Raw genomic sequence first — 27,764 nt, 5'->3', positions numbered from 1 at the left:
CACGTGTTTGTGCATCCTTGCTATGGAAGGATATACCATGTGGTGCCTAATGTGACATAGGCAGCATGTGTCCAAGGTGGGGTGGGGGATGTGGAGCAGGCCTAGCATCTTTGTGTGAGCGTTCAGCAGCAGTGGGGTGAGGAGGCTGTAGGGGGTGGTCATTTGTGTCAGTTTCACCTCTGACTTCTGAGCGGTTCAAATCGCTTCCACTCCCTGTGTTCCAGGCCTTGGTCTTATATGGGGGTTGTGACAAAGTGCAGCAGACAACTGGTTTTGGTGCAAGAAAAACTGAGTTTATTGAAGTCACAAATGAACTTATAACATGAGGATTACACTGATATTATACAGACTTACAAAGTACACTTAGTTAAGAATGGGGAACACACGGCATAATGAGGGAAAATCACGCTACTAATCCCCTTACCCTTGTCCCACCCCCAAAACCTAACTAAATTGAACTAGGAGAGGTCAGGGATCATGCTCACCAACCCGGGGTTCCTTGACAGTTCGAAATCCAGCCAGGTAAGCTGGTTGCAGCTTTGCGGTACGCTCTTTGTGTCCTCTGGGGCCTGCCATCCCCACATGGTCCTGGTCTGTGGAATCTGCGAAGGTTCTTCAGTTGAGTGGAGGACGTGGTTGTGGGTGGTCGATCTTCGTGGAGGGCTGCGGTTGAGGCCTTGTTGCCTTTGGTTGAGCCTGCCACCCCGTGCCCCTCACCGTGATGTTGCCTGTGGGCCTGCAAACCTCCAGATCTTCTTGCTTACACTCTGTTTCAACCGCTCTCAACTGCTCACTGCCTGCTAGCTGGTTTCCCTCTCCCCCTCTCGTAACTGACTGCCCAGTTATACTGTCTTTCGAATTTCTTATCTCAATCCAAATCAAGGTTAGTTCTTTGTTTGATTTTGGTGGGCTTCCCCAGGTGATTGTTGTCTTGTTGTTTTTAATGGGCTCGCATGATGTTGATCATTGTCTTCCTGCCTAGTAACTAGTTTTGAACTGAAAGCCATTGTATGTGTGGAGTATTGATGGGTTCGCATAATTGAATTGATTGTGCCTTCCTGCCTTAGTAGTTAGTAGCGATTATTTATGCAAGATTTTGATGGGCTTCAATGTCGTGTGAGGTGAAGTCTTTCTCTGGGTTGATTGTATTAAAGGGAAGAATGCGTATTCTGTCTCCTCTCGTTGTCTGGTTTCAGGCAAAGCAATCCACACTGCACTCAATAAGCCCGGACATGTGCAGCCCCAGGCCTTCATGGGCCCAGCCTCCTGTCTGCAGGGTTTTACACTTAACTCAGCAGTTTAAAAGTCCAAAAGTCATATCCTTGTTGATGATTTGAAAAATGTAGGAATTTTGAGAACCCTTCAAGGCACTGGAGCCCTGATATGTCCCACTCTGAGTGGGGTGTGCCGTGTGCGATCAGAGTCCATGTGCAATTTGCACTAATCAATGCTCTTCTCTTATTTTCAAGAGAAGAATGCTCATAATGCTGCAGAGCATGCAAGGACTGAAGGCAGCCAGGCACAGATCACCATTCTAAGCTGTTTCGAGCAGGAGGCCCTGGATTTGGAGAGGCACCATGTGCCCAGGACCACTGGTGTCGGTGAGGCTGGGGTGCCACGGACAGGCATGTTTGCCCAGCAGTGAGGTCAGCATTGTTCTTCCAACAGCCATAGCAGTGCTGAATGTTCAGTGATTGAAATTTGCAACATGGCTTGACCATTGCTTACGGAAGGATGATCGCATAATGATCCGGAAGATAAGGATGAACATTGTCATTGTCTCCACGCTAAGTGATCCATTGTCCTTGTTCTTTCTTTCAGCACCATTGGAGCAGGGCTGGGAGGAGGAGCAGCAGGTGCTCCTTCTCACACCTGAGGGGCCTGAAGTCTCACCAGCGTCACACCATTTCAGCGAGGCAGGCACCAGCGCAGATACGAGCACCTCGGTGGGAATTCGAACAACAGCTAGTGTCCTGGGGCACAGCGGTAAGGGCACTTCACAGTCACCGGAGGAGTGGCAGAGACAGAGAGTGCCCATGGCACCAGCAGTTGGAGGACTGCAGGGGACTAGGCACATGCTCAGTTGGTGCCTGATGATGTGCCACTGGAGTCGTCCGCGATGCAGCAAATGCAGGAAATGTGGCCGGGTGTGCAGGAGCACCTGGGGGAGAATCATAAGGCTTTGCTTGGCTTGGTCTCCGTGGTGGAGGAGTCTACGCGGACACTCGCCGAAGCAATGAGCCTCATGTCCGAGCGCCATGTGTCCTCCATGGAGAGAGTGACAACTCTCATGGAGAGGCTCCTCCAGGAGACCCATCAGGGCTTCCTGGGGATGCGCTCGGACCTGCAAGCCCTCACATCGGCATTGACCTCAGATGGTCAGTGCCAGTATGGGAGATGGTGTGGGCACCAAGTTTCCCACCTCGGTACTCATCCATCCACAGTGAGCAGGGAGGTCTGAAGTGACCTCGCATCAGCGCAGCAGCTGCCTGTCGTCTCTGCAGGCTCCTCTCAGGGCGCTCCGGATGAGGGCAGCAGCTCCTCCGCCCCTCTCCCAGTGACCGTAGCATCCGGTGAGGCTGCGATGACTGGGAGATGCCAGCTGTGGAACAGGCAGCTCCCTCCCAGGCGGGGTCAGCACAGGCTCCACGGGCCAGAGGACGACCGCCAAGGTCATCGAGGCCAACAGGACAGCAGAGTCAGTAGGCTGTCTCAGATGCCAGTCCCAGCGAGAGGTCAGCACCAAGTCGTAGCACCCGAAAACATAAACAGAAGGCACCTTAGGTACAGTATGGGTTTATCACTGGTGCTTTTGTGTTGGCCCAAGATGAGGCCTTTATGATTTGATTTGATTTGTAACACTATTGTATTTTTTTTGTAATCAGTTGCTTTGCTTAACACATTAAATTCAGATACGTCACCATGGCTGAGGGTGTCTCTTTTCTTCTGCATATGTATGGTTTCCAAAGCTGAAATGAATGCTTTGTTGGACATTCAGCTTTATTAACAAGGCCCTTAGTTACTGTTGCTAGCCTGGCAGATTTTGCACTTAGGTGTTGATGATCGAGCCGACAGCCCAGGCTTGTCCTGGAGGTCCATATGTGGTGTGCTAGTTGAAGGTTCTTTGGATTAAAGCCTCCTGGGTGTCCCTGCCTCCCTGCAGTATGTCTGGGTCAGCGTCTACCCCCTCATCATTTCCCTGTGCATGCTCATCCTCAGACTCACTGCTGGTCTCATCGTGTGCAGCCACAGCCACTGCGTCTACATCGCCATCGTCCACTGCGTCCCCCCTTCCAGCGCAAGATTGTGGAGAGTACAGCATGCAACCACTACCACCGACACACGATCTGGGGGGCACTGGAGCGCAGCCCCTGAGCAGTCCAGGCATCGGAAGCACATCGTGAGAAGAAGACTGATGGTTCTCTCCACCACAGCCCTTGTGGAGGCTTCTGTTCTTGGATGGCGGAGAGGCATCATGAGCCACCTTCTGAGGGGATAGCCCTTGTCACCCAGCAGCCATCCATCTAGCTGGGCTAGAGCTCTGGAGAGGCCCGGCACCTGGGAATATCTGAGGATGTAGGCATCGTGGGAGCCGCCTGGGTACCTTGCACAGACTTGTAGAATCTGCATCCTGTGATCACACACTATCTGCACGTTCATGGAGTGGAATCCCTTCCTGTTGACAAAGGCACCAGGCTCACCTGCTGGCGCCTTGATGGCCACATGTGTACAGTCTATTGCCCCCCTGGACGGGGGGGAAGCCAGCAATAGCCACAAAGCCTCTGGCTCGCTCTGTCTGGCTTGCCTGGTCCCAACGGAAGTGGATGAAGGTTAATGCCCATCTGAACAGAGTGTCTGTAACCTGCTTGACACAAGTGTGGACAGCTGATTGGGAAACGCCGCAAAGATCACCCGCTGAGCCCTGGAAGGAGCCAGAGGCACAGAAGTTGAGGGCAGCTGTGACCTTCAGAGTCATTGTCATGGGGTGTCCACCCACACAGTTAGCGGAGATCTCAGGCCCAATCAACTGACAGATATAGTTGACTGTCTCCCTTGATAGACGGAGCCTCCTTCGGTACTGCACCTCAGTCATATTGAGGTAGCTGCTTCGCCGCCTGTATACCCTGGCAGCAGGATAGTGCTGCTGCAGCCCCTCCACCTTGGACTTCCTGTTGGCCCTGCGCCCCTTGTGTCTGCGCCTCTCCTCCCAAAGGTGGCTCCCCTGGAGGCTGAATGTATACTTATGGCCTCCTCCCCCTTCTAGCCCTCCCTTCCTCCTCAGAGGAGCTGCCTCCAGTGGACAGTTCAGTTCCCATTCTCAGGCTAAGGGAAGGCTTTCTGAAACCTGCAGACCCAGAAAAGATTCCTCACTGCAGAGTGCTGACCTAAAGATTAAGAGCCCAGAAAAAGCAGCTGGTATGCATTTTGAAGTACTGCAGATCACACAGGCAAGTTTGAAAAACTTTCAAAAATAAATACGTGACTGTGTGCCCTCTTATCTCACTCGTGGATGAGGTTAATACAAGTGACTCCTACCCGCCTGCCCATTGTGCCTGTGTGCCGACCCGAAGATGGCACGGGCGCCGGAAAATCAGGGCCGATTGAACACTCAAGCACCTTAAGTGGCCCGTTAATTAATGGCGGCTGCGCGTTGGACATCATCGCGTGCCCGCCCAGCAGAATATCGCGTTGGCGCATGGTGATGTTGGGACACTCGCCCGACATCACCGCGTGTCATTTTATGCACAGACGTGCGGGGCCCACCCCCGCAATACAACAGGAAAATTCTGCCCATAGTCTTAACCAAACACCAGGCAAAGCATTTCACCTTATGAATTCAAAATGAGGTTCTTTTTGCTTTGGTTGCTATGGAGCCAGTTGGAGGCTTGCAGCTACCTTTTGATCTCACATTGCCTCTGCTCTACACACCCAAAACAGTTGTCTTGTTATACCTACCACTGCCCATTGATACAATGAGAATTAACATTCAACAACCTCTGAACTAAACCTCTCTAATAATAAAACTCCTTTCATAGTACCAATTTTATTAATAATATAAACGTATTGCTTGGTAGCTGCTAGCTGTGTTTTCCAAAATATTATATACATTAATAGCTTCATGACAACAGTCACACTTCATGAATGTGGTCCTTCCATTCCCTCAAAATAATCCACAGCTCATACTCATAAGCCTCTTCACTATATAGGAGCAGAGAGCATAGAACACCAGGGAGAGGCAGAGAACCAAAGGTGGTCCTTCAGTTATCTCCAGTTTGACAGTTGCGGAGGAAAAAGTGCTGGAGGTAAGTCATGTTTCAGCTTATTTGGTCATTGTTGATGAAGGCATGGCATCTCCCAGCTACCTGTGACAGAATTAAATATGTCACAACCACATGACAATCATATTGCCCTCATGTCAGCAGCCAATTAAATATGATGATTTGCAACATCATGATTTAGAACCCTCTCACCTTGTCAGTTCTAACCCATGTTTTCCTATCTCCTGCAGGTCCCTCAGGAGGTGATGCAGGAGGAGGATCAAGACTCCTCAGAAGAGGTCACTCACTCTGAGGATGCACCATCACAGGGCTCTTGTACCTTCCACCATCTCAGGCACACACACTTAGGTAGGACTGCGAAGACAGGTATTTGGATGGTCACATGGTGTCTCACACAGCCCTGCAGGAGTAGAATGAGGTGTTAGAGACAATTACAGTGAGTGAGAGTTCCATTGGAGGGCACAGGATCCCCTGAGCTCTGCTCAGGTGGAGGCAGATGCTGAGCTTTGGGTGTCATCGATGAAGAGAACCATTCTGGAGCAGCAGCAGAAAATACCTGAGGTTCTATCAGCCTTTCCTGCTGCACTGTGTGCAATTGAAGAGGTATTGAAGGAGTCCAGCTCCAACATGCATGCCAGGATGTCTCAAGCCTTTGAACTGATGTCCACTGAGGTCCATGGAAAGAGTGGCCACCTGCATGGAACATCAAACATGACAGAAAACCAAGTGCATGCTGGTTCTCACCAATGGATGCACACTCAGAATGACACCTTAAAGAGGATTGAGGAAAAAATTGCCTTGGTCATTCAGCACCTTACTGAATTGCAACAGATTTAGTGACCTTTTAGCTAGCCAAGAAGTATGGGTGGGCCACAAAAAGAAAGAGGGAAAAAGGACACATGGAAGTGATGACTGTTCACTTCCAATTCTCAGCCCTCGGCTCCATTCCTCAGACGTGTTGCCCCCTGTCCCACTAGCTGAGTCTGCCCCTGCACATGTGCAAGTGGGACAGTCATTGGCAGAGCACTCGCATGCTCCAAAAATTAGGATGTTGGCCAAGAGCATCTGAGCAGTCAAAGCAAAGAAACAAGCAGCCTGTCTCCAATTGTACTGAAGCCACAGGGCACACCATTTTGGAGTACTAGAAAAGGGAAGAGAAAGGGTTTCAACTTGCTCAAGGGTGTTCACATGAATTTTTAAAACAGTGTTAAAATGTAGCATTTCTATTCAATGATTTTAAGCTATAAACTTTAACTCAAAGCTCCATTGTCCCATCTTGCCCATTTTTGTTTGCTGGCTGCCAAGTGGCCTTCAGTCTGGTGAAGAATGGTGCGAGCAATGGGTATCTGTGAAAGGGATGAATTCTTCAGTATTCCGGTGGCCTGCTCAATGACAACTCTGGTGCTCATGTGACTTTGGTTTTATCTGCCTTGTGCATTCGTGGAAGGGTCCTCACAGATTTCATTAGCCATAACCTTGGAGGGTAGCCCTAGTCTCCAAGGCACCATCCACTAACTCTGCTTTGAGGTGTGACTATCTGACTTGCACAGGATGAACACATCATGGTAGCTGCTTGGTACCTTGCAAGGACATGCATGAAGATCTTTTGGTGGCTGTAGACCGAATGAAGTGGCATTCCTCTTAGTTGCTGAATGCTCCTGGGTGATCTGGGAGTGTTTTTATTACCATATTTATGCAATCCGAGACACTCTGGATCCATAGGAATCCAGTCAGTGTAGCAAACCTGACGGTTTTCTCACTCTGACTAGCCTCATCAGTAGTGAAGAGCACACAAGGTCCGGCCTTGAAAAACATGGAATCCATCATCTGGTGGACGCATTTGTGGACAGCAGATTGAGATTCAACAAGTGTCACCAGCACAGCAATGAAAGGAGCCAGAGATGAAGGAAGTACAAGCTATGATGGCTTGCAACTCATGCCCACCTGGTCCTCCCAGCAGGCTGCAAATGTCAGCAACTACCTGATGATAAAGCCTGAGCCTCCTGTCAGTCATGTCCAGGAAACTGTCTGTAAACAATGTGCTCGACATATTACCTCCTGCGAGCAGGGGCTTGGCTCATTTCATCTGCCCTGTGGTTGAGGGGAAGACTGCAGTGACTTCTGCTGCTCTTGGTTTTGTTGTTGCTGTTCGTCTTGACCCTCATCTGAGGTCCAGGTTGCCTAAAAAGCTCCCATGCTGCTGAGAAGGCTGACGCCTGGGGAATGCAGGCCAAATGCACAAAAAAACAATCTCCATGGTAGTAGAAATCACTTCCCAAGTTTTGGAATTCACCGACAAAGCAGTGAAAGCACACCCTTAGAACAAGTCTCATGAGCAAAGGCCTTTCACTTCAGGCAATTAAGCAATTGTCATATCCCAGTATAAAGCCTTTCTTGCCTTTTAATTGCTCAGCACTGTTAATCCCACTCTCCTCTTGCCTTGCTTTACCCAACAAGTTCCAGGAAGCCCAGGAAACCTGTGGTCAGAGTTAAAGGCAGAATCCTGGGTTAAAACTTAGCTTAATTTCCATTAAAACTGTCTAAACTTCAGATACACATGAGCCACAAAGTCTCACCCACATTACCAAACACGCTTGGATTAAATACAGAAGTTGATGGGTTTCTGTGGTCTCCGCAACACACCAGCAAGTTCTGGTTTTTTAACCCACAGCCCACACGGAAACCCACCCTCGCAGGCAGGTTCAAATTCTCCACTCAGTTCCTCTGCAGGGCTGAGTGGAAGGTCTGAGATTGCCTCAACGGAGATTAAGGGCAGAATTTTTCCCCTCATCAGGCGGGCACGCGCCCGACCCAAACTGGAGAAAAATAATACGCGATGACATCGGGCGAGCGTCCTGACATCATCGCGCACACGCGCGATATTTCGGTCAGCAGGCACGTGCAAGAAGCAGCAGCGCACCTGCCAACAATTAGGAGGCCTATTAAGGCCCTTAATCAATGACTTGAATTGAACTTTTCGTGTGGGTGGAAAGGCCAAGTGGCCTTTGCACTTTTTGCGAAACCTCAACCATGGGCAGGATAAAGTTTTGGACCATTGATTAAAAAAGAATAAAGACTTTTGAAACTCATTTTTAACACATCCCTACTCATGTGACAGAGTCACATGAGGGGACATGTTTTCCTTAATTTTAAAATCTTTATTTGTAAAGTTAAAAATCTTCAGCTCCCTGAGGCAGCTCTATGTCTTCAGGAAGTTTTTACTGCATGCACCCGTGCACATGTGCTGACTTCCGCGCTCGCCCGCCCCCCACCCAGGCAGCGCTGAGCGTTGCAGTGCGCGATTCATGCTGGTTGGCCGTTAATTGGCCAGTCAGCGTGAAATTGCGGCCACTTCCGTGCCCGCGTGTCGCACCCACCCGACAAGGGGAAAATCCATCCCTAAGTCCCAAGATGCTGTTGCATTTGAATTACATTAATTTACATTAACCAATTTACTAAGCATTGATGTGGATTTAGAAAAATTACCACATGCCTAACAAACCTCCTGGATAATGTAAAGCTAGTCTCAGCAGCAAAAAGGTAGATGTAATTAATCTTACTGTATAGAATTAAACTTTAGAAAGCATTTGATAATGTCCCTCACAAAAAAAAATGCCAAGGCAATGGTAACTCATAAGATCAGGAGAAGCTGGAAAATTGGATGGAAGGTAGACTGGATAGTAAGACATACAGGGCAGGTATTAGTAGAAATTTCTCAAGGCGGAGGACATTGAATTGTGATGCCCCATAGGATAAATCCTAGATTCACTCTTCCACTCATCTTTATTTATGACCAGAAGGGGGGATAATAAATGGGATATCTAAATTTACAGATAGTTTTAAATTGATCAGGAAGTCAAACCGCACAGCAATTACTATACAAAAGGAACTGGGAACGCTCAGCATATGGGTAAAAAATTGCCTAAATGAACTTTATTATACAGTTACTTAGAATATAGATACTTAAAATACTTGTGCAACTATCTGCATCTGAACAGGAAATAGTAGTTATGATTACAATAGGATAAACCTTTGCAGATGGTAGAATTTATCACAAATCTAATGAGATGGCAAAGAAAGTGTTATGCTACCTCACAAGGAGAAGTGAATATACCTAAATTTATTGTGATATGCAAGGGCTAAAACTTGGTGCTTTAATAAGGAAAGAGGTTATTCTGTCAAGAGTAAAGAATTTGCAGCTTTGGCGGTGGCGGGGGGTGGGATGGTTTCTATTTCAAGTCCATCCATTAATGAAAAATGTAAGATTGGTAATATTGTAGCGGAAAGTTACTTAAGGTACTGTATTGTAGTTAAGATTGGAGAGCAAGAAAAAATAATCATAAAAACTGGAAAAACATAAATGAGAAATTTTAGACCAAACCGGCTCCTCAACTATGGACATTAAGGAAATTCTTTCTTTGGGAACAAATTCCTACAGGGCTTCTCCTGCTGTAGTATTGTAACTTCTCAGGATGTTCAACAGAAACTCCGCTATAAACAAGGTTTCCATTGATTTACGGCATACAGTGAGAGTGGCCATGAGGAAATTCTGCCTCTTATATTTTCCTTACACCTATCTGTGAGGTGTCTTGGGATGATTTTTACATTATGGGTACTGTTTAAGTATTCATGATAAATTTACATTTAAAAAATGAGATTGCAATACAGCGATTACATCTTATTTCTGTAGAGGTTTTCAATACAAAATGTTTCATTTAGTGTTTATAGAATAACGCCACTGTGATGGATTGGCATCCTGTTCTGGGTGTACCCCACCTAGCGGCCATTGCCTGTCAGGATAGGCTCTGACTCCCCACCACTCTGAATTGGATGAAGTGGTTCTGGAAAAGTGAGTGAGTATAAGGCCACAGAGATTTACAAAACAGAAGGAAGCCATTTTGCTCATTCTGTCTATGCCAAGTCTTTGCTAGAGCAATAGAAAACTAATCCCAATCTCTCCCCATATCACTGTATCCACCTTTGATTCAAATATTTATCAGAGTTTACCTTCAAAAATCCAATAATCTGTGGTTCATGCTCTCCTCTTGGCAAAGCATTCCAGGCCCCAAGAACTCTGTGAAAAAAATCTCCTGGGGCAATTTTGAATTGGTGGCCCCCTTTCACTGTTACTTCAACTGGCAGAAATTATCTTGTCTTTCCTTATTGACTTTGTCAAAACCCTTTAAAAACACACGTCAAATATCCTCTTGAACTCCTCTGCTCTCATGAAAATATTCCCAATATTTCAAGCATCTCCTTGTAACTACAGCTTTTCGTCCTTGACCTTAAGCTGCTGTGCATTCTATGGCTTTAGCATAATAACAAAATTATGAAATAAATGGAGTTTTCAAACCTGCACACAGTACCCCAACAGTATTTTATACAAATTTATTCTATACCCTTATATTCAATTTATAAAACTAAAATAAGATTGATTTTTCTTTTAAATTTAATTCTTTTTTAAATTGCTCTCACACTTTGCAGTGAATTATGCATTTGAAACCCTAGATCTCCCTAGTCATCCATGCCCTTCAATGTCTTTCTATGTCTGTCCATTCCTTGTTTATCCTCCCAAAATGCATTACCTCACAGTTATCTACATTAAACTCGGTAAAGGGTTATCTTCAGTAACACCTGATGCAACTTTGATGTAATGACACATGACTAAGTAACAGCGATCTGGAGGGAGGTGATGTCCAACCTCATGCAGAGTTCCTAAGATGTATATAGAGCTGTAAATAAATAGTAATAGTTTTACCAAACTATAGTCTTGAATAGCTTACTTAAGGAAAGTAGACAAACCCCAAAGAACCCCATCTAGATCCTGAACATATGATGAAACAAATTGTACTTTCCTAATCTGCTAACCTGTACATGCCTCCCTGAAGTCTTATACAAACCTCTACTTTGTTTGCCAACCTCTTCCACTTTTCAGAATTGTTTCCCTATATGCGAGTCTAAGATATCTATATACCAAAAACAGAGGTGGACTGCTAGGGTACATCAGTTCCAGTCCTTCTCTGGTCTGAACAATGCCCATTTACCCAAACTCTCTGTTTCCTGTGTACCGACTGAATTTCAGTTCACGTTCCTACATTTCCTTTTAACACAGATTCCTAAAATTTCCTAATGAACCCCTTGTGAGACATCTTATTAAATGCCTTCTAAAAATGCATTCCCTCTACTACTTATTTTTTACGTATTCAATCCATTTTTCAAAAAATTACACTTTTCAAACATGATTTTCCTTTCATAAATCTATGCTGGCAGCATTTAAGTAACAAATGCATATCTAAACACTTATTTACTTTGAATTATGGGTTCCAAGAGTTTGTCCACAAATGGTGTTCGACTGACTGATCAGGCTATGGTTAGCTATTTTATCTTCATCACCTTTCTTACAAATGTGTTAAATCGGCTACTCTCCACCATACATTTTGAACCTTTAAGATTGAAAAATAGTGGCCAAAGTTGCCGATATGTCCTTTCTGACTTCTTTCAGCAACCTACGACATACACAACAGGAATTAGTGACTTACTCATCTTGAACTCTGCTAATTTTATTGATCCGATTTCCTATTTACAGTCACCTCTAGTTATTGTTTCTCTAGTGCACCTAACTTCCCCCTCCCATCACCATTGGTAAAAATCAGTGCAAAGTATTTATTTAATATCTCAGTCATATAATTATCCTTCACAATTAGACTCTTCCTTTCACTCCTGAGTGGCTCTCCCATTTATTTATTTATCTACTCCTTCACTGTTTTTTGCTCATAAAAGCCACACAAACTTTCTCTGGTTGTCTGTAAATCACCAATTCTGTCTCATCTCCACTGCTGAGACACTGCTTTATAATGTCTGCCTAACTCACTCAAAATGTAGTAACCAAGGGTATTTAGATCCCAGTTCTATTCAAACCTAAACTGCCATAACCCTTCAAATCAATTAATTCTTCAAATTCTCCAATTTGAACACTTGGTGTATTCATGTGCATAGTATTCCGTCATAGTTCCAATTTTTTTGGAACATTGGCACTTTTTCTCTCCCCTGGCTTTCTCATTTTGTGCCTTACCCCTTCAACAATGTGGTGTTTTATCACTTCCAATACCAGAGCATTCTTCTTTTCTCCTCTTCTCTGATAATATTTTCTCTCTGTATTTCAGCTAAGCTTTCCGCATGTATTTCTACAGGGATTCTGAATGGAGAATGTACCTGTGCCATTGCTATTTGTCTCAATGTTCAGTTGTTTCAATGTGTTTCTCATGGTGGAGAGTTGGTCATTCTACACACTAGCAGGTGTAGGAAATGGAGGGAATTGCGAACCAAGGGTTGGTAATTATAATATTCTTGCTCTCGTTGTGCTAACACAGGATATTTACAGAGTCTGTTGAGGTAAGGAAAACATTAATTTTATTGGAATATCTCTTATTGTGTCTACATCTTTCCATGAAGTCTACAAGAGGGAAAGATCATGGGACATTGCATCACTTCCTGTGATTATGTATACTGTGTCTCATTAGCATGTCACAGTTAGAATTATACTACATCAACACCTCCCCCCCCCCCCCCCCCCCCCACAAGTCTCTGACTTCCATTTCTTTTTATAGGGACAACCCACCAGGTCCTCTGCTCCTTTGGACGATATTAGTGACTTGAGTCCTCTGTCATCTCCCAGGCTCTGCTGGGTAGATGGAAAATTTGTAGATGACTCAGGTTCACCAGCCTGGCAGTCTTCTGGATCATGAGGTAAATGCAGCATCTCTGGTCAATTTGGTTGGGTAGATGTGTGCTTCGACTGTGTAGAAGGATGCTTCTGTGTGGCAAACAGTGCATGTCTGTTCTGCCTTACCTACCATTAGCTGTTTGGGCGAGGCATAGAACCATGCATGCGGTGTCTGTTCAACAACTTGTCCATAGCAAGCTTGGTCTCAGATCCAAACTGACTCTCCTGGTTGGAGGTCTGGCAGGTTGCGTGCTTTGTGACATTTGTCATAGTGCCACATCTGGCTGGAACGATACTCATCCTCTTTTTCCCTCACCTTGTCCAAGTCATCAGATTGTACCCATGGCATAAGTGTATATGGGAGAGCAGCGAGTCGAGTTCTCAGTCTTCTTCCCATGAGGAGCTCACATGGTGCTAAGCCATTTTGGAGTGGAGTTGAACAATCATTCAGAAGTGTAAGTTGGATGTCATTGTTCTTCCTCAGCAATACTTTTGCAGTACGCACTCCACTTCACCGTTGGTTGAATGGTATCTTGGTGTGTATAATAGCATATTGACCTGCTCGCCACCCAGCTTCACCACAAGGCTTGATGCAGTGTGACATCTATAAATTTTCCATACCAGTTCAGCCACACTTCTGCTTGGTTGAGACCTGCAACCTGCTCAAAGTTTTGCAATAATAGAGAAACTTTTCCATACTTGTTCTTTCACTCGCTGCCACTATATGATATTCTTGGTCTTGTTGTGCTGATGCAGAACATTTAGAGCCTGAGGTAAGGAAAACATTAACTTTATTAGAACATCAATTACTGTGTGAACACCTTTCCATGAAGTCTATACGAGAGAGAGCAAGATCAAGAGTCATTTCCTCACTTCCTGTGCTGATGTATACTGTGTTTCATTTGCATATCACACAGTTTGAATTAATGCCCTACACTACAGTAATAGTGGAAAAAAATACTCTGTTCAGGTAAGATTGGTTCACAGACTGGAAATAGTCCTCATCTTAAGAGCCTTGTTGGTAGCTAAACAAGAGATAAAGGGCAATATCTGGCCCTGAAATTTGTGTTACCATCTTGGCCATGCAGATGATTCGTTCATCCAGAATGGTGCAAGCTGAGGATCCAGGATCAGGAGAAGAGGTTTGGGTGTAGGATTGGGGGCTAGGGGTGGAAGTGGGTGAGATTGGAGATTGGGGCTTGGTGTGCAAGAGATCAGGAGTCAAGGCAAGAAATGAAGGAGATCAGGAATTCACCAAGGAAGAAGATGCTATGCAGGCCATGGTGAAAGAGGTGGTAATTAGTACACTGGAAGGATTTAAAATTGATAAGGAGGAGGTATTAGATAGGATGTCTGCACTTAAAGCTATTAAACACCAGGGCCAGATGAGATGTTCATATATAGATTCTTGGTAAGCAAATGGGTGATAGGCTATCAGCGGTAGGTGGGATGCAGATTTTGGATTACTATCAGATCAGCCATGATCTTACTAAATGGCGGAGCAGGCTTGAGGGGCTGCCTACTCCTGCTCTTTTTTCGTATGTCAATATGCTCGAGATGCATCCAAGAATAATGAGGGAAGTGAGAGTGGAACAGAAATTGCGGAGATGATGGTCAAAATTTTTCAGTCTTCCTAAGTCTCAGGGGTGGAGCCAGAGGACTGGAGAATTGCCAATGTTATACCCTTGTTTAAAAAAGGGTGTAAAGATAAACCCAGCAACTACAGGCCAGTCAGTTTAAATTCGGTGGTGGGGAAAATGCCAGGAACAATAATTTAGGACAAAATTAATAGTCACGTGCACAATTGTAGGTTAAGTAAGAAAAGCTAGAATGGATTTGTTAGGAGAAACTCATGTTTAATTAAATTACTGGAGATTTTTGAAGAGGTAACAGAGAGGGTTGATGAGGGCAATGCTGTTAACATGGTGTACGTGGACTTCCAAAAGGCATTTGATATAGTGCCGTAGAACAGACTTGTGAGCAAAGTTATGCCTCATGGAATAAAAAAGACAGTAGCAACAGGGATACAAAATTAGCTGGGTGACAGGAAACAGAGAGTCATGGTTCATGCATATTTCTCAGGTTGGATAAAGTTTGTAGTGGTGCTCCCCAGGGCTTAGTGTTGGGACTCTTGTTCTTCCTGACCTAGACCTTGGTGTACAGGGCACAATTACAAAAGTAATGGAAAATACAAAACTGGGAAGCATTGTGAACTGTAAGGAGGATCGTGTAGAACCTCAAACGGACATAGGCCAGTTGGTGGAATGAGCAAACAAATGGCAGATGAAGTTCAAAGCAGAGAAATGTGAAATGATTCATTTTGGTAGGAAGAACATGGAGAGACAATATAAAATAAAGGGTATAACTCTAAAAGGGGCACAGGAGCACTGGGATCTGGGTGTATATGTGCATTAGTCATTGATGGTCAAAGGATAGGTTGAGAGCATGATTAATAAAGCATACTGTATCCTAGGCTTTATTAATAGGGGCATAAAGTACCAAGAGAAAGGAGGTTATATCAAACTTATATAAGACACTAGTTTGGCCCTAGCTGGAGTATTGCATCCAGTTCTGGGCACCGCACATTAGGAAAGATGTAAAGGCACTGAAGAGAGTGCAGAAAACATTCACAATAATGGTACCAGGGATGAGAAACTTCAATTATGAAGACAGATTGGAGGCGTTGGGACTGTTTTCCTTAGAGAAAAGAATTCTGAGAGGAGATTTGATAGAGGTATTCAAACTCATGGGGCATCTGGCCAGAGTAGATAGGGAGATTCTGTTCCCACTCATGAAAGGATCAAGAACGAGAGGCACAGATTTAAAGTAATTGGCAAAATAAGCAAAAGCGACATGAGGAAAAACTTTTTCATGCATTGGCTGGTTAAAGTCTGGAATGCACTGCCTGAGAGCGTGGTGAGATAAGTTAAATAGAGGCATTCAAAACGGAATTAGAACATTATCTGAAAAGGAAAACTGTGTATGGTTACGGGGAGAAGGTGGGGGAAAGGCACTAAGTGAATTACTCAAAGCCAGTGTAGACATGATGAGCCAAATGGCCTCCATCTGTGCTGTAACCATTCTGTAGGAATTGGGTCCAGGAGCCAAAACCAATCCACTCCAACATCAGTCATTGACCTTCAGTATGCAGATGATGCTTGTGTATGCACTCACTCAGAAACTCAGCTTCAGGTCACCAAAGCATATGAGAAAATGGGTCTTTCATGAAACACCTGGAAAACTAAGGTCCACTTTGAGCCACCTCCCACAACATCTTTCCTCAATTAAGAACAACAGCGAGATCCTGGAAAATGTGTCAGCCTTTGGCTGACTGAGGAAAAGAGTATTTGAGGACCAGTATCTCAAACCCGAGACTGAGGTCATGGTTTACCAAGCAGCAGTGATCCCTGCATTCCTATATGCTTTGGAGACATGAATAACCTACAGCAGGCACCTCAAAGTATTGGAGAAGTACCACCAGTGGTGTCTTCACAAGATCCTCCAAATCTGGTGGCAAGAAAAGAAGTCAATCAACATTGTCCTCTCCCAAGTCAACTTCCCCAGCATCGAACCGCTAATCACTCAAAACCAGCTCCGCTGGGCGGGACATCATTTGTGTGCTTCACACCAGACTTCCGAAGCAACTGCTCTACTCAGAACTTGGTCGTGGCAGGAGACTCCCAGGAGGACAGCTGAAGCGTTTTAAGCATTTTCTCACAGGATCCCTGAAGAGATCAAACATCCCCATCGACTCATGGGGGTTCTTGGCTTGTGACCAACCAAAATGGAGAAGGTTCATTCCAGAAGGCAGCAAGCACATTGAAAGACATCATCTGGAGCAAAGACGAGTTGTCGGAGAGAGCGCACAAACCTCCAAACCCATCATCTGCCGAACCCTCCAACCACCATTTGCCCCGCATGTGGCAGAATCTGATTATGCATTGGACTTATCAGCTATCTCACAACCCATTGAACCAGAGTGGAAGGAAGTCATCCTTAGGGACTGCCTAAGAAAACAATAGGTATTACTGAAGGGGACATACGTTTCAACTTACTATCACATTAAAAGCAAAATAATGTTGCAGAAAATTAAGCAGGGATAAGTGGGAGGGCTAATTTTAATTCTGTGCAATGGTATAAAATAGGTGATATTAAGTTATTCAGCCATTAAACATTCCTTCTGATTTCTCTTTTCACTGAAGTCAGTGGAAGGAAACTTTGGACAGTGAATTCAATATTATCCGTATTGCAGCCTGACCCAAAATTTTACAGGTCAGAACTAAAGAGAATGTCTGTCTGCTGCCCCCTTACTCTTTCCTATAAATTTAACAGCTGCCAGAAATTTTCAACATCATTTTGCGTTCAAATGCACTCAAAACATTCAGAAGTCATTTGACATCAAAAAGTGCAATTTGGTAGAAATAGTCCTCACTTGGCATCAAAAGTGCTCAATTGCCATCTTTTAAAGTCATCATGATTCCTTTTGGTCACTCCTGATTACTTCAGGAGTCAAAGTGCTCAGGTGCATTCAAATGCCATCACAGCTTTGGTAAATTTGTGGAAGTGATCATTAGCATTCAGAAACAATCATTAACATTCAGAAATGATCATTAGTGATCAGAAGCAATCATTTGCATTCAGAACTGATCATTAGTGTTCATTAGTGATCAGAAGCAATCACTGGACATCAGGAGCAATGATCAGGCATCAAAAGAGATCTGCCTGGCCCTTTCAGGGAAGAATTTATCCTATAATCTTTAGGATGTACCTGAAATCATGAGAATCTGAATTTTGTACTACTCTTCCTCTTAAATCAATTGCACTCCTTCCCCAAGGATAGTCAGTCCATTTACTCACCAGAATCCATCACACCTTGCTATCCTCATGTGTTGAGGTATCAAGTTCTTCATGTCCCTCGCAATGGACCTTATCCATGAGGAATCATACATAGGTGAGTTTTATCAACCATGAATTAGCAAAGTATAATACCAATATAAATATTAGAGGCATTCCAAAAGCAGAGAAAAATATAGACCAATGAATTTGTCCAACAATAAGCAATAATGTAGATGTTCTAACTAAATTACAATATAATCTTAAAATAGCCGAGAGCATAATCTGTATCATTTACTTGCAAATTTATTAAATCTATCAGACATTGACCGTAGCTGTAAGTTTTCAAACTTGAGTATACAAGAAAAGAAAACCAATATAAGCATGTAAGCTTGCAACCAAGCTCTGGAAAACAGAACAAATTAGGGGCATTTTACTTAAGCTAACAAATACCTGGCCATTATCCAGCTAAAGATATTAAACAATGTGTAAACATGAATTTTGATGAACATGTTCTGTCTTAAAACTTAATGCACCAAGCATTGACCCTTTGTTCAAAAATTGAGATAAGATTTTCAGATCTCTCTGAAGCAGCTGCTGTATGGTCCTGAGAGAACTGAGACTAATTACCTGAAGATTTGTGACAGCATTAATATCTCATTTAGAACAAAATGCATGAAATTAGTACAGTTGTACTAGTTTCAAGTATTTTAAAAGCTCACCAGGGTTCAGCAATCCTTCACAGCATAGCTTCACTCCAGGCAAGAAGGACCAGTGCAGTGTGGCCATGGGGTGGAGTTAGGGTAAAAGTAGTGCATTGTGGGGATGGGTTTGGGAATCAGGGGAAGGACCAGTGCATTGTCGGCATGAGTATGAGGTCAGGAGGAGGAGCAGTGTACTGTGGTCATGGGTGTGGGGTCAGTGGAAGGAGCAGTGTATTGTGGTCATGGGTGTGGGGTCAGGGGAAGGAGCAGTGTATTGTGGTCATGGGTGTGGGGTCAGTAGACGGAGCAGTGTATTGTGGTCATCTTCTACTTTCAAGGGTAAACGATTGAGTCCATCTGTATTTGTAATTTGATTTCTGGGTCTGTGAATAAAAGTATACTCATACACTGCCAAGATCAATGTCCATCTTTGTACTCTTGATGAGGCTATAGGAGGTGTAGCCTTGTCTTCACTGAATAGTCTTAATAATGGCTTGTGGTCCGTTATAATAGTAAAATGATGACCATGTACATATTGATGAAACTTCTAAACACCGAAAATGATTACCAGGCCTTCTTTTTCAATTTGAGAGTACTTTATCTCTGCAGTGCTAAGTGTTCTCGACATATCCTAAAGGTCATTCTGATCTATCATCCATTCGATGGGAAAGCACTGCTCCTACTCAATAAGGTGGTACGTTACACATTAATATCAGCTCTTTCTTTTGATCAAAATGTACTAGCAGTGTAGAAGATTGTAGCAACTGTTTCACTTTTGTGAAAGTTTCTTCTTGTGGTGTTTGCCATGACCATCTTTGGTTTTTCTTGAGCAAGTAATACAGGGGTGCCAGTTCTGTCGACAAATTAGTAAAGACCCGTCCATAGTAATTGATCACCCCCAAGAAGGATTTCAGTTCGGATGCAAAAACAGAAAATGCTGGAATAACTTAGCAGGTCTAACAGCATCTGTGGTGAGAAAAACAGAGTTAATGTTTCAAGTCCATATGATTCTTCTTCAGAGCTAAAGAGAAGTAAAAATGTGATGAAATTTATACTGTTGAAGGGGTATGGAGCAGGTGAAGCTGGATAGAAGGCCAGCAATTGGTGGGGGCAAAGGAGAGATTAGCAAAGATGTCATGAACAAAGGGCAAAGGGATGTTAATGGTAGTGGTACTGGCTAAAGGAGGTGCTGATGGTGCCAGTAAGGTAAGAAAGCAGAATGTGGTAATAGCAGATCAAGGGTAAGCACTCTGGAAAGAACAACATGAACAAGTGACAGATAGCCCTCTGGGATTTGGGGTGAGGGGAGGGGACAGTGGTGGGAAAAAAGATCGAAAATAGGATAAAAGGTAGGCATAAAGCAATGAATAAAAATGAAAATAAATAAAAATTTAAAAAAGTGGAAAAGAATAAAAATTAAAAAATAAAAGTGGATATTGAAAAAAGGGGATTAAAAAAGGGGGTGAAGATGGAGGAGAGAGTTCATGGTCTGAAGTTGTTGAACTCAATGTTAAGTCTGGAAGGCTGTAAAGTGCCTAATCAGAAGATGAGGTGCTGTTCCTCCAGTATGCGTTGGGCTTCACTGGAACATTGCAGCAGGCCAAGGATGGATATGTGGACATGAGGGCAGGATGGGGTGTTGAAATGGCAAGTAACAGGAGGGTCTGGGTCATGCTTGTGGACAGACCGAAGGTGTTCCGCAAAGCGGTCACCCAGTCTGCATTTGGCCTCTCCAATGTAGAGGAGACCACATTGGGATCAGCGAATGCAGTAGACCAATTGAAAGAGGTGTCCAACAAGGGATGGTGCATTGCTGGACCTAATTCTGGGGAATGAAGCCGGACAGGTGGCTGAGGTGGTGGTGGGTGAGCATTTTAGTGATAGCGACCACAACATGGTACAATTTAAGCTTGTTATGGACAAAGAAATAGCCAAGTTGCAAAAAGATGTGTTGGATTGGAGGAGAGCAGATTTTAGTAAAATAAGGCAGGATCTGGTGAAGGTAGACTGGGAACAGCTACTTGTGGGAAAATCTACAGAAGAGCAGTGGGGGCATTCAAAAAGGAAACGGGGAGGGGACAGGCTCAACATGTTCCCTCTAGGGTGATAGGAAGGAGTAACAAGCCCAGAGAACCATGGATGACCAGAGATATTCAGGATACGATGAGAAGGAAAAGAGAGGCCTTTAGCCGGTACAAGGGGAGCAAATCACTGGTAAGTAGTGGGTAAGGTATTTACTACTTTAATCACTTATAGTTTAAGGTCTTTTTGTGGTTTACAGTTTGTATACTCTGCAGTAACGAGGATCAGGAAAGAAGGGCCCTAGAGTAATTGACTTAAAAGGTTTCATTTAAAGTCATGGCAGGAATGCTCAAAGCCGTGGCGTGCCCCTCGTGCTCCATGTGGGAAGCCAGGGACATTTCGAGTGCCCGGGACTAGCATGTGTGCAGGATGTGTATCCAGCTGCAGCTCCTGGAAGCTCGGGTTTCAGAGTTGGAGCGGCGGCTGGGGACACTGTAGAGCATCCGCAAGTCTGAGGGAGTAAGTCTGGATTACTCCCAGTGCCACGTGCTAGCGAGCTCAGAAATAGGAGATTAGCACAGATGAATACGTGGCTTAAGAGTTGGTGCAGGAAGGAGGGTGTTAGATTCCTGGATCACTGGGAGCGTTTCTGGGGAAGGTGGGATCTGTACAAGCGGGACGGTCTACATCTGAACCAGAGTGGGACTAATATCCTTGTGGGCATGTTTGCTAGTGCTGTTGGGAGGGGTTTAAACTAATTCGGCAGGGAGAAAGGACGCAGAATGTTAGCAGAATAGGGACACATCATAATACAGTAAAACAATCAAGTCAGAGGGAGTACAGCTGCAATAAGCTTCAAGGGAGTTATGCAAGGCTGGCTGGCTTCTACTTTAATGCCAGGAGTATTACAGGTAAAACAGATGAGTTAAGGGTGAGGATTGACATGTGGAACTGTGATATAGTAGCCATCACAGAGACATGGTTGAGGGAAGGGCAGGATTGGCAGCTCAACATTCCGGGATAAACAATCTTCAGGCGAGACAGGGGACAGGGTAAAAGAGGAGGAGGTATTGCATTATTAGTTAAGGAGTCAGTTACTGCATAAGGAGAGATGATATCTTGGAGGGGGTATCTAATGAAGTTTTGTGGGTAGAGCTTAGGAATAAAAAAAGGGCAACCACATTATTAGGTGTTTATTATAGACCCCCAGATAGTCAGTGGGAAATTGAGGAGCAAATATGTGCACAATTTGTGGAGGTGTGTAAAAACAATAACAATAGGGTAATTATATTAGGTGATTTCAACTTTCCCAACATTAATTGGGATAAACATAGTGTTAAGGGCGTAGATGGAGTGAATTTCTTGAAATGTGTACAGGAGAACTTTTTAGGTCAATATGTAGAGGGTCCAACAAGGGATGGTGCATTGCTGGACCTAATTCTGGGGAATGAAGCCGGACAGGTGGCTGAGGTGGTGGTGGGCGAGCATTTTAGCGATAGTGACCACAACATGGTACAGTTTAAGTTTGTTATGGACAAAGAAATCAACATGTTGCAAAAAAATGTTTTGGATTGGGGGAGAGTGGATTTTAGTAAAATAAGGCAGGATCTGGCCAAGTTAGACTGGGAACAGTTACTTGTGGGGAAATCTACAGAGGAACAGTGGGGGATGTTCAAAAAGGAAATGGGGAGGGTACAGGCTCAACATGTTCCCTCTAGGGTGATAGGAAGGAGTAACAAGCCCAGAGAACCATGGGTGACCAGAGATATTCAGGTTACGATGAGAAGGAAAAGAGAGGCTTTTAGCAGGTACAAGGGAAGCAAATCAGCAGAGGCATTACTGGAGTACAGACAGTGCAGGGTGGAGCTTAAGAAAGCAATTAGGAGAGCAAAGAGGGGATATGAGAAAGCTCTGGCTGGTAAAAGTAGGGAAAATCCCAAGATATTCTATAAGTATATCAATGGGAAGAGGATAGCCAGGGAAAGAGTAGGGCCCATAAGGGACCAAGGGGGCAATCTATGGGTGGAGCCAGAGGATATCGGTAGAGTGTTGAATGAATACTTCACGTCCGTCTTCACCCAAGAGAATGAGGATGAAGGTATCGAACTCGGGGAGAGAGACTGCTAGTTTCTTAAGCAAATTGATATAGGGAGTGTATTGGAGGTGTTGGAAGGCTTAAAAGTGGACAAATCTCCAGGTCCGGATGTTTTGTGTCCCAGACTGCTGAGGGAGGCAAGAGAAGAGATTGCAGAGTCTCTGACCCGAATTTTTCATTCCTCTATGGCCACGGGGGAGGCGCCAGAGGACTGGAGAACAGCTAATGTGGTTCCGCTATTTAAGGGTGGTTGTAGAGATAAGCCAGGGAACTACAGGCCAGTGAAGGAGAGTATCTATCTCCACTTGGAGAGGCAAGGTTTGGTCAGGGATAGTCAGCATGGCTTTGTCTGAGGTAGGTCATGCCTAACAAATTTGATTGAATTTTTTGAGGAGGTGACCAGGTGTGTAAATGAGGGTAGTGCAGTTGATGTAGTTTATATGGATTTCAGCAAAGCCTTTGACAAGGTCCCACATGGGAGACTTATAAAGAAGGCAAAGGCACATGGGTTACAGGGTAATTTGATAAGGTGGATTCAAAATTGGCTTAGTTGTAGGAGGCAGAGGGTGATGATAGAAGGATGCTGAGGAACAAAGGGACCTTGGCGTGTGTGTCCATAGATCTCTGAAGGTGGAGGGACATGTTAGTGGGGTGGTGAAAAAGGCATATGGGACACTTGCCTTTATCAATTGAAGCATAGATTACAAAAGTAGGGAGGTCATGTTGGAGTTGTATAGAACCTTGGTGAGGCCACAGCTGGAATACTGTTTGCAGTTCTGGTCGCCACATTATAGGAAGGATGTGATTGCACTGGAGGGGGTGCAGAGGAGATTCACCAGGATGTTGCCTGGGATGAAACATTTAAATTATGAAGAGAGGTTGGATATACTTGGGTTGTTTTCATTGGAGCATAGAATCTGAGGGGTGACCTGATCGTGGTATGCAAAATTATGAGGGGCATGGACAGGATGGATAGGGAGCAGCTGTTCCCCTTAGTTAAAGGGTCAGTCACAAGGGGGCATAAGTTCAAGGTGAGGGGCAGGAGGTTTAGGGGGGATGTGAGGAAAAGTCTTTTTACCCAGAGGGTGGTGATGGTCAGGAATGCGCTGCCTGGGAGGGTGGTGGAGGCGGGCTGCCTCACATACTTTAAAAAGTACCTGGTTGAGCACTTGGCACATCATAACATTCAAGGCTATGGGCCAAGTGCTGGTAAATGGGCTTAGGTAGGTAGGTCAGGTGTTTCTCACATGTCAGTGCAGACTCGATGGGCCGAAGGGCCTCTTCTGCACTCTGTGATTCTGTGAGGTGCAAGTGAAGCGCTACATCACCTGAAAGGAGCATGAATGGAGTTCAGATGTATTCCTTGTTGCTGTGGTTTCTTTAATGGCTTTCACTTTTCCTTGAACTGAATGTAAGCCTTGTGAATCTACCTTGTGACCTAGGTTAGTTACCTCCTTTGCCGGGAATGTGCACTTTATCTTTTTTCAACCTCACTCCAACCTGCGAAAAACGTTTCGGAACTTCTACCAAGTTCATCAAATTTTCCTTTTCAATGAGTCCAGTCATCCAAATAAACTACAACACGGGGCAATCCCTGTAATAAACTTTCCATGGTTATTTGGAATATGGCGCAAGCAGAAGATACGCCAAATGGTAAATGGGTGTATTGGTGCAACCCTTTATGTGTATTTTTGGTGACAAACTTCCGGGATGCCTTCTCTAATTCCAATTGCTGGTAGGCATGACTCATATCTAACTTCATGTAGACCTTTTCATCTGCCAGTTTAGCATATAAATCTTCTATTTTTGGTATGGATTCAATTTTGCCAATTTATTACCTGTTAATTTATAGTCCCCACATCTTCTTATGCCTCGGTCAGGTTTGAGCAAAGGTACAATTGGTGCTGCCCACTCTGAAATTATACTGGTTGTATCACCCCCAGTTTTTCTAATCTGTCCAGTTCACCATCTACTTTGTCCCGCATTGCATAAAGTACTGCTCTTGCCTTCATGAATCTTGGTGTTGCGTCTGGATCTACATGAATTTTTGCTTGTAGTCCCTCAATTTTTCCAAGTTCTTCTTGAAAACTGAAGCATATTTTTGTAGCAGCTCTGATAACCCATTAGCTCTCAGTTGGAAGATTTCAGTCCAGTCCAATTTAATTTCTTTCAGCCAGTTTTATCCGAGGAGTCTAGGTCCCTCGCTTGCTACTACCATCAAGGGTAATCTCACTGTTTGACCTTCATAGTTTACTGTGACTTTACATATGCCCTTGACTTGTATGGCTTCTGCTGTATAAGTTTTTAATTTTTCAAGTTTCTTCTAAATTCAACTTACATTCTCCATGATTCAGGTATTTAAACATATGCTCACCAATCACCAGCCAATCAATAGTGGCTGCTCTGGTATCCACTTCCATTCTGAAAGGCTTCTCACTCACTCATGGTTATATAGATTGGCTCTGTTCTTCCTACCTTTAAATTATATAACAAATATATATCAGTATCTATTACTTCAGGCTTTTCAACACTGTTTATCTCTTTGGGTTTTTGGTTTTGTCTGAAAGTCTGCCTGATTCTATCTTTACAATGTTTCATGAGGTGTCCATAATGATGGCAGAAGAAACATTCAATCTTTTTAAACTGTGTTTCATTACATGACCGTCTGCTTCCACCTCTGTCACTATTATGCCATTTTTTTGCTGCTAAGTTTTCCCTTTTAATTTGTCTGCTAGCGGTGGCTGTTTCCCACTTCGGAACAAAGCTCTGCACTTTCGCGCTCTTTTTGGTTAAACTCCATGCCCACCATGGAGGACGGCGCCATTTTGCGCTCCTCGAATAGCTTTTGAGTCTTATACTGCACCAAACAATCTCTAAGCATTTCATTGCTAGATGTACCAAACTCGCAATCAGGTAATTGGTTCAGATTCACCACAGAACAAGCAACTATCTCCCCTGCAGCTCTATTTCTTGAGTTAAATTTAAACCATTGCATCATCACCAACGGCTTTAGCTGGTAATGTTTCTTTATGAGATTCACAAAATCATCAAAACTTTTTGAGTCTGAGGCACTGGGCACCAAAACACATTATGAATTAGTCTGTGTGTCTTATTCCCACACGTGGACAGAATGATTGCGTGCCTCTTCTCCTGCCCGGCAGTGTCGTTCACCTGGAAGAAGTTCAACATAGTGAGATCAGTTTCTGAGGTTGGATCGAAAGGCTCCACGCTTCCAAATTGCGGCACGCTCTGAGGGGATCACTTTGATGCTCAGAAGGAAATTTTCTTTTACTTACGCTACCATGCAAGGTACAGCCCAATTTCGGTTCTTCTGGATTCCATCGTTTTGTTGCACTTTTTACCTTGTTTTTTTCGTGCTTTTACTCTCGTCACCAGTTTGTTGGATCCAGTGCCCTTGGTTTGTTGGGGCTAAAGGATCCAGATTGCATGCTTCTTTCGGGATGACCGAGTTGGTACAGAGACAGAGAACATCAGGAGATCATTGTTAGGATAAACACATGGGGCACAATTTTGCCCTAGTCGGGCAGGCACAGCGGGCGGGCCCAGGAGTGGTCGTAAAGCCGACTGCTGACCATGATCAGACCCTGACTGCGAGTTCACACTGGCTGGTCAATTAATGACCAGCCAGCGTGAAACGTGCGCTACAACGCTCAGCGCTGCTGGGTGGAGGCAGGAATTAGTTCGCACATGCGTCTGGACGCGCATAGTAAAAGCTCCCTGTGGCACAGGGAGCTTCCTCAGGGAACTGAAGATTTTTAACAATAAAAATAAAGGTATTTAAAATAATGAAAACATGTCCCCTCATGTGACTCTTTCACATGGGTAGGGGCATGTTAAATAGGAGTGATAAAAGTTTTTTTTTAATCACTGGGCGAAACCTCATCCTGCCTGAGGATGAGTTTTTGACAAAAATGCAAAGGCCGCTTGGCCTTTTCGCCTGCCTGCCTACTGAACGGTTGGACAGGCCGCAAAAAATCCCAATCAATTAGTTGATTAAGAGCCTTAATAGGCTGATTAATTGGTGGCGGGTGTGCTGTCGATTCCTGCTCACACCTGGCAACCAAAATACCGCATAAGTGCGTGATGACATCGGGACGTTCGCCTGACGTCATCGCGCGTTATTTTACGCTGTTTCAGGTCAGGCACGTGCCAATCAAATGAGGGAAAAATTCAGCTGCATGCTGTTTATTTACAAACTAAACTCTGCAGCTACACTCATCAGTGACTAACTCAAGGCTCTCCCACACAGAGGTAGCCCGCATTGCCCTGCTATTGGATATTAAGATCATGTGACCTTACATTACAATACTTGTCTTAAGTATTATATCACATATCAGATTAATACAGTGTGGGGTCAGGGGAAGCACCAGTGCATTGTGGGCATGGGTGTGGGGTCAGGGAAAGGAGCAGTGCATTGTGGTCATGGGTGTCAGCCAGGGGAAGGAGCAGTGCATTGTGGGCATGGGTGTGGGGGCTTGGGAAAGAGCCTTGTGTACAATCTGATAACACAATTGTGTCTGGCAAAATTCAATAACCAGCACATGAGCAAAGGTATATTCAAACTCTATCCAAACTGATAGTAGCAAACGGGAATTGAAAAGTCTGCATGACACACAAGAATGGGGAACAGCGTCTGCAGGTCTCAGTCATTTCCCTGTTGACAAATCACCTGCTTCCAGTAAGTTACAATTGGGTATACCTTGCGATAAGTTATTTACATGTATATTCAAGGTTTGACAATTGAAATATAGCACAGGGTATCATACTACAGATGAACTTGGGCATGTTGACATCTTGTAACTCCTCAATTAGCCCAAGTTGGCTCAATGCTGAAGTCCTGATTTATTGTAAACCAGTACAATTTCCCTGGAACTTGCCAAAATAGACTGGCCCTGACAATGCTGACTTACGCAAGTTCTCCTGTACATCAAACCGAGCTTCAATCATTCACCTTACAACCAAACTTCTTGTAACAAAAAGCTAAAAACATGGAACATTTACTTGTAAATTAACTCCAAGTGCATAACTATTTAATTTCCAGTACATTTTTCGATGTGCAAAATGGAATGAGGCACTATAAGCTTACA

The sequence above is a fragment of the Cetorhinus maximus genome, chromosome 13, assembly GCF_964194155.1.
Source record: "Cetorhinus maximus chromosome 13, sCetMax3.hap1.1, whole genome shotgun sequence".
Classification (NCBI taxonomy): domain Eukaryota; kingdom Metazoa; phylum Chordata; class Chondrichthyes; order Lamniformes; family Cetorhinidae; genus Cetorhinus; species Cetorhinus maximus.
The sequence above is the reverse complement of the archived record's forward strand: the minus strand, read 5'-3'. Positions refer to the sequence as shown.